Here is a 6,387-nt window from a genome sequence, read left to right as displayed (position 1 = left end):
TGTACAAAATTACTTGGCTGAATATAAGTCGTACAAATTAACCTTTTCCAATAATTGAATCCAGGGCACAAGAAGTAGCAACAGTAGGTTTTAGAAATCAAATTTCGAAAAATTTGTCCTTTAAGAGTAAGAAAGTATACCGACCACAAAATTGATAACAATTTCGTCAGCTGCAAACGAATTTGTGTATATCCTGAATCGCGCTATTAAGATTTTCCCTCGACGAGTGACTACCTCGGAACACTTTTGTACCGGCATCGCTTCTCGGCCTTTTGGCTAAGATCAAAGTGTAGTATCTGTTCTTTTCAGCTTAATATCTGAAAGTTCCCTCATTGAGGGACCAGTATATTAAACTGATTTTTGTGACCAGATGGGATGTTCGGGGCTCGCTCCACTCCCGTCACGGGTCGGCCCGGCATTGCAGTGCCGCCGGGATCGGCCCACATAAAATTTATATACATATAGTTAGTGAAGCAGAGTATTGGAATTTCTTTTTCCTTATAATATTAATAAGATAAGAATACAATTTTCCAGTGATGCTAGACGTTTGGTTGCTTTCGCTGTGTTTAAGGTTCAACTCACACTGGCGCAGAGTCGAAGCGTCGCGTCCTATTTTTCAACTACAACGCCTGGCGACGCACAACGACGCTCGCATTAGTGCACCCGGATCAGTGTGGTCGGCGTCTGATACCCCACTGCGTTCAAGTAACGCGCGTCGACTCGCGAAGCCGCTGGACTGTAACCAAGCGTCGACGCGCGACTCCATATTTGCATAACACAAATTTGTACCTTAATAATGGGAAAATAGAGATGATATGCTACAGGCGAAAAACATGGCGCCTCGCGACGCTTCGACTCTGCGCCAGTGTGAGTTGAGCCTAACACACATTCAATTTTTTTTTCTTCAATATTACTTTAAATTGAACTAAAGTACGTACATAATTATTTTATATTTGGATGTTATTATAATTAATTTAATGTGGTTTACACAATTATTGCCCTTATACCCTCCATGGGTCTCGATTAAAATGTATAAAATTATTTTGTCTAAAAAGAAAAACGTCTTTATTATTTGGCAATATTTTGGATATTTCCTATCCTTGAGATGAATCCTAACGTTTGCTCTAATGGTATATTTAAGTGCTTCATGAATTCGAAGCAGGTACAATAAAAATTTTTTAAATATTTTTTCTGGTGAAATGTGTAAGATTTTCATTTGTGATTTCATGTATGTAAATTATAATAGTAAATTTGTATCACATTGAGGTATTACCTATAGGTATGTAAATTTTATATTAAGGAAAATATGGGATCTTTTTAAGGGTTTTATTGAAATAAAAGGCAAAATTTCAAATAAAAGCTTAGCTTTATTACTCGTTATATTCACGAAGAAACATTCCTCACCGGTATCAACAAGTGTCCATGCTGTCGGGTGCGACGAACATACAATATGTTTACCGTCTCAGCATTCACAGATAATTTGGATAATTTTGATCAACAGATTTTGAACCGCCAATTGTTTGCAACCATCTAACGACCTATTGATCGCTAGACACAATTTAGATACAACGTTATAATGTTCCACAATGACTTATCCTCCACTTTATGTCTAATACACCGAACAGTGGTTAGATCCTAAAACATTCACGGACAAAGACACACGCTCGAAAAATTATAAGCATTATGACAATGTGATATTATATTAATGTATAAGTATTGTTGTAGTATTAAGAACCGTAATAATTAATGCGTAGTTAGGTTAGGTTAGTTTTCGTGACATTAGGTACAATTTGTCTGAGGCCCACAAGTTACAATAGTGACCCTAGCAGCCATTCAAGACAAATACCGAGGATACTTTTACAATTTTTTCATTTTCACCTTAAAATCGCCTTTAAATTTATCTTCTTTACATCCAGAACCATATAAACATCTTGTTATTTATATACTTTTATCTATAATAACTGACCGCCCGCTCCGTCGCCCCGGTGCTCCGCCGATCAACTTTTTATTTACAAATGGTTAAATGCTCCTAAAAGTTTAATATCCGACACTAGTCTTAAAATTAAATACAAAAAACGCATGACATTCTAAATTTACCTAACTTGCCATTTTGTCATCGCTATAATTTATGAAATTTTGATCTTTACACCAACTTTAGAAATATTCAATACAAAAATACTCTTTTTGAATAAAATTTTATACACGACTCATTATATCGCCGGCGCAAGCCGGAGGCGGCGGGGTGGGCGCCAAAAAAGAAAAGCTTTGAGCCTCGTAACCTTAACATCATGAAATTTGTACTAAAATATCAAAACAAGTGGACGCGGGCCTTTATCACTTAGCCAAAATGCGAGGATGCCGAAAAAGTGCCTAAGACTAGACTGCGACCTGAATCTTCTGCCCACTGCTCAAGCTACAATCGCGAGCTTCGCACAGTGGCTCGGATAAGCCTGTGTCGTTGACAAAAGATTCAAGTTGCTCAACTAAAATAATTTCGTTTATGATTAATTTTGTAACTAATTTTATCGTAGTCCGCGTCCACTCGCCATAGTTTCCAAATATAATATTAATATGAATGATGGTGCCACAATAATGGACTGCAGCTCACCAAAAACAAAAGCAAATTAATACATCGATTACACACATGATCACAAAAAAAAACGTGTATCGCTGTTACGAATGAAGACCACAAGGATTATATTTAAAATACTTTTTTAACTCTAAAGGTTACTTTTGAATACAAAATACGTTTTTGCACACGATCACTTGGGACTTCTTTATTACGATTTAGTTATTCGACAACTGTTCACGTTTCTCAAAATATGGGGGTTCGTGCTTATCTTACTTAAAATTAGTGTTACCTGATAAGCGTCGGCAGTTTTTGTTTCAAGACTTCCTAATAGTATATCCGTGCTCAATTTTGACGTTTTATCAGACATTATATAAACGAATGATACTTATTTCATAACTACCTAATTTCAGCATTTCCCTTATTGAAATTTTCACGTATAGAAAAGTTGATACAGCTATTTGGTACACCTAAATGCTCTCTAACTTCCAAAAATTAAATGCTACGTACAATAGAGTCTATTACAATTTCGAAAATTTAGGAACCATAATACCCAAACGTGAAACCAAAATTCATTCTACATTATATTGTTTTCTATTATTTATAATTAATTTTGAAAATAATTACATATTTACTTCGTTTTACATGATAATCCAAACACTTTGTAGACGGATTTGAAAGTACTAAAAATGTAAAGCAAAAACAGCAAATACAATTTCGTGAAACAGAAGTAAACTATGATCTAGTTACAAAATCTTAAAACAAAGTGACTGCACCGAAAGGGCAATTTTAAATACATCTACATACATATACATACAAACGTGAGCTCTAAAGTCAACACCGAATTTTGTACTTTTTTGTGGGATAGCCCCATGATCACTGTGGACTAATATTTCGATGTTTTAAACTTGAGTCTTTACATTTAATTTAGAAAAATTGTCAACCGATAACTTACAAACAATGCAAACATCGAATTAATTTTAAATCCGGTCGATCGCTTAATATCCATTGTGGTCTCGTTGCTATTGCACAGTGAGTCACTCAAGTAAAACACCCGGACAAAAAAAATTGGAATTCTTAATAATTAAGTTACAAATTTGTGAAATTCTTTATTTAACCTTTCCTGAAAATATAGTCTGAAGCATTCGGCTCCAATTGTCAGCAACATACGGCATGTCGGTTGAATTGAACTGTTGGTGGGAAACGAATACATTGCTATTGTAAAATGTGTTGTGTAGCCTGCATTAGCATTTCTATTACATACGAAGAAATCTATGGAGAGATCGGAATAACGGACTCATTACTTACTATATAAGGAATTAATACTCGAGGAGAGTTGCCGTGTTAGAGCTAAAACATATGAGTTAAAATATTATTTTATTGAATATTGACTGATATTGACGGATTATGAAATACACTGTGTTACTACTTACTTAAATTCAATCTATTAATAAATCTCTAGCTAGAGCTCCAATCATTCACGGAATCTAATCAATTCCATTATTCAATTCAATTGTGACGTCTTACAATACTCTAACTAGAGGCATTTTCTGGATAAATACAACTATTACAGTAAAGTGGTGTCTTAGCTCTAAAACGACATTATGTATGAATGAAATTAACAACTTATGTAACAAAACATGATCGTAACATAACATGGAACGATGTTCGATCTCGAATAAGCCCTGCGGCGACTGCTTGCCTGCGAACCGTCAACGCGACGCGAGGGACGCGTATCGATAAAATGAAACCGGGCTATTGCTGTGAAGTGTGGGTTTAAACAGTAGGCCGTTTCTGCGAACGTACGACAAAAATTCACTTGACTGAGTCGCAGTCACGGAAACGAACAGGGATAATTTAGAACTTAAAACCGGCTTTCCGAAAGGGGGGAGTCTGCGTGTATATTCTATGTGTCGATGTCTCAAAAAGGTTTCTTAACTCTCTTCTCACCTAACCTGACTTCTACTCTAAGCACACCAGTCGACGCCTGGTCCATCCTAAACTGAGGTACTCTTATATTATCGTAATAGTTCAAATGGTTACAAATTAAACGATAACAAACGTGTAATATTAAATTAAAATTGCTTACACTTGCTTAGCTAGGATCGGCCATCCGCCCCGCGCGGGTATGTACTACAAAATGAGGATGGTGTAACTTTTCAAATTCTGCAAATTAATTCGTAATTTATCTTTGTTTTATTGTGTCTTACTTAAAATATTATTAGCGCTAAGATAGTCTGTATCGATTATCGTCTCTTCTGTAATAAATCTATCGTTATTATGTACATGTGGCTATACATCTCTGTACAATACTATCTATCTTATCGTGTTATACCTATAGTTTAGAAGCGAAACTATTAATAATATTATTTTGCGTTCTGTGAAACTGAGGATGTAAACTGAAGGTGTTGCCGCGTAGCGGGGGTGACGGCCGACGACTACATGTTTATAACAAATACATCGAGTTATGCGGAGCGACCGGGCTTCCTCGCAACTGGCACTAGCATTCTTTGCGGTCAGTATTAGGAATCTAAATGTCCTTAAATTTATCGATTCCGTCTTCAGCTGCGAAGAAGCTCCGAGCGCACCGCGCTACGTATATCTACGAATCAAACTAATTATTTTGCTATAGTATAATAGTAAGTGTGTATGTATACTGTTCGTTCGAACTGCGAACTGTATTGCGTGCGGGCGGGCGTGCGCGGGCGCATCGCGGTGCCTGCCGGATGCCTGTCTATTGAGAGCCGATTTGGGAAACTTCTTTTTAACGTTTCTCGTATAATATGAAGGCACTTTTGATCGGACGAGGTGGCCCAGTGCTAATATTTATTTAACAGTTGTCAAAAATAGCAGATGCTTGTTTGACTGCAGGTTTCAAGTAATCTAGTATAGATTGTAGTATTTATTGCCTTCAAGTGTCGAGCTTATGTTTTTAGGTTTCTTTTTATATTTTCTATGAGACACCGCGAAGTGCCCGCTGGCGGAGCGCGCGCGTCACCACTATGGATCTATTGCCAAAAGTTCGTGGACAAAATAAACCGTCATTTCTATTATATTTTGTATCGCGAAAAAAAAATTTAATGGTACCAGAAATTAAGCTATTTTTATATCAAAAATGTTGATTGTGAAATACAAGTTAAATGATTTTGAAAAAACAAACAGTGTGACGCTCCGCTCTCGCACAAAGGTAGCTTTAATGTGGCCCACGCATAATTTCGGAAAACAGTGGTTTATCTAACAAATAAACTTAACCCTAGGTCCGGATGGAGTCCGGACAAACTGAAGTGCGATCCGAACACTTGCCGAAATGTATACAGGTATAACATAGGATGTTTACTTGATTTTTAACTGAAGATGATTAATTGTTTTCGAATTTTGTATCTGTATCGTTATTCTATTGAAAAATCTCTGCATGAACACAAAACCGGCTATCAGTATAAAAATAATTTGTAATATCTTTGTTTGTGGATCGAAAAATAACCCTGCTCTATTGTACTAAGTACTATGGTTAACGTTAATTATTCTTAAAATAATTACGACGAGGTAAAGGTTGACAATTTTCGGCCGCAACATAGCGAGCCAAATGAATACAAGAAGAAATAACCACAATGAATAAATAAAAATAACGAGAACCAGGATAAGGAAACAAAGGAAAAATAAAATAAAAACAACATAATGTTCAAAACTTAAGCAGTTAATATATTAATCGTTTTTCCTTAAAGAATAAATCAATAAATGATTTTAAGATATACACAACTATAAAAATCATTAAAGATAATACTTAATAATAATATAATAATAATTATATATAGCGAAAT

General features: G+C 35.7%; 1 non-coding gene across 1 annotated transcript; it reads left to right on the top strand.

Annotated features, from left to right (window-relative positions):
* The first annotated feature begins 256 nt into the window (after window positions 1–256).
* On the top strand, window positions 257–449 carry LOC113226718. Its single transcript, XR_003310134.1, has one exon. It is a non-coding gene; the product is annotated as a U2 spliceosomal RNA (small nuclear RNA).
* Window positions 450–6,387: the final 5,938 nt, after the last annotated feature.

The sequence above is a fragment of the Hyposmocoma kahamanoa genome, unplaced genomic scaffold, assembly GCF_003589595.1.
Source record: "Hyposmocoma kahamanoa isolate Upper Pololo Valley unplaced genomic scaffold, ASM358959v1 192, whole genome shotgun sequence".
Taxonomy (NCBI): domain Eukaryota; kingdom Metazoa; phylum Arthropoda; class Insecta; order Lepidoptera; family Cosmopterigidae; genus Hyposmocoma; species Hyposmocoma kahamanoa.
Note: the sequence above shows the minus strand (reverse complement) of the source record. Positions and strands in the feature narration are given on the sequence as shown.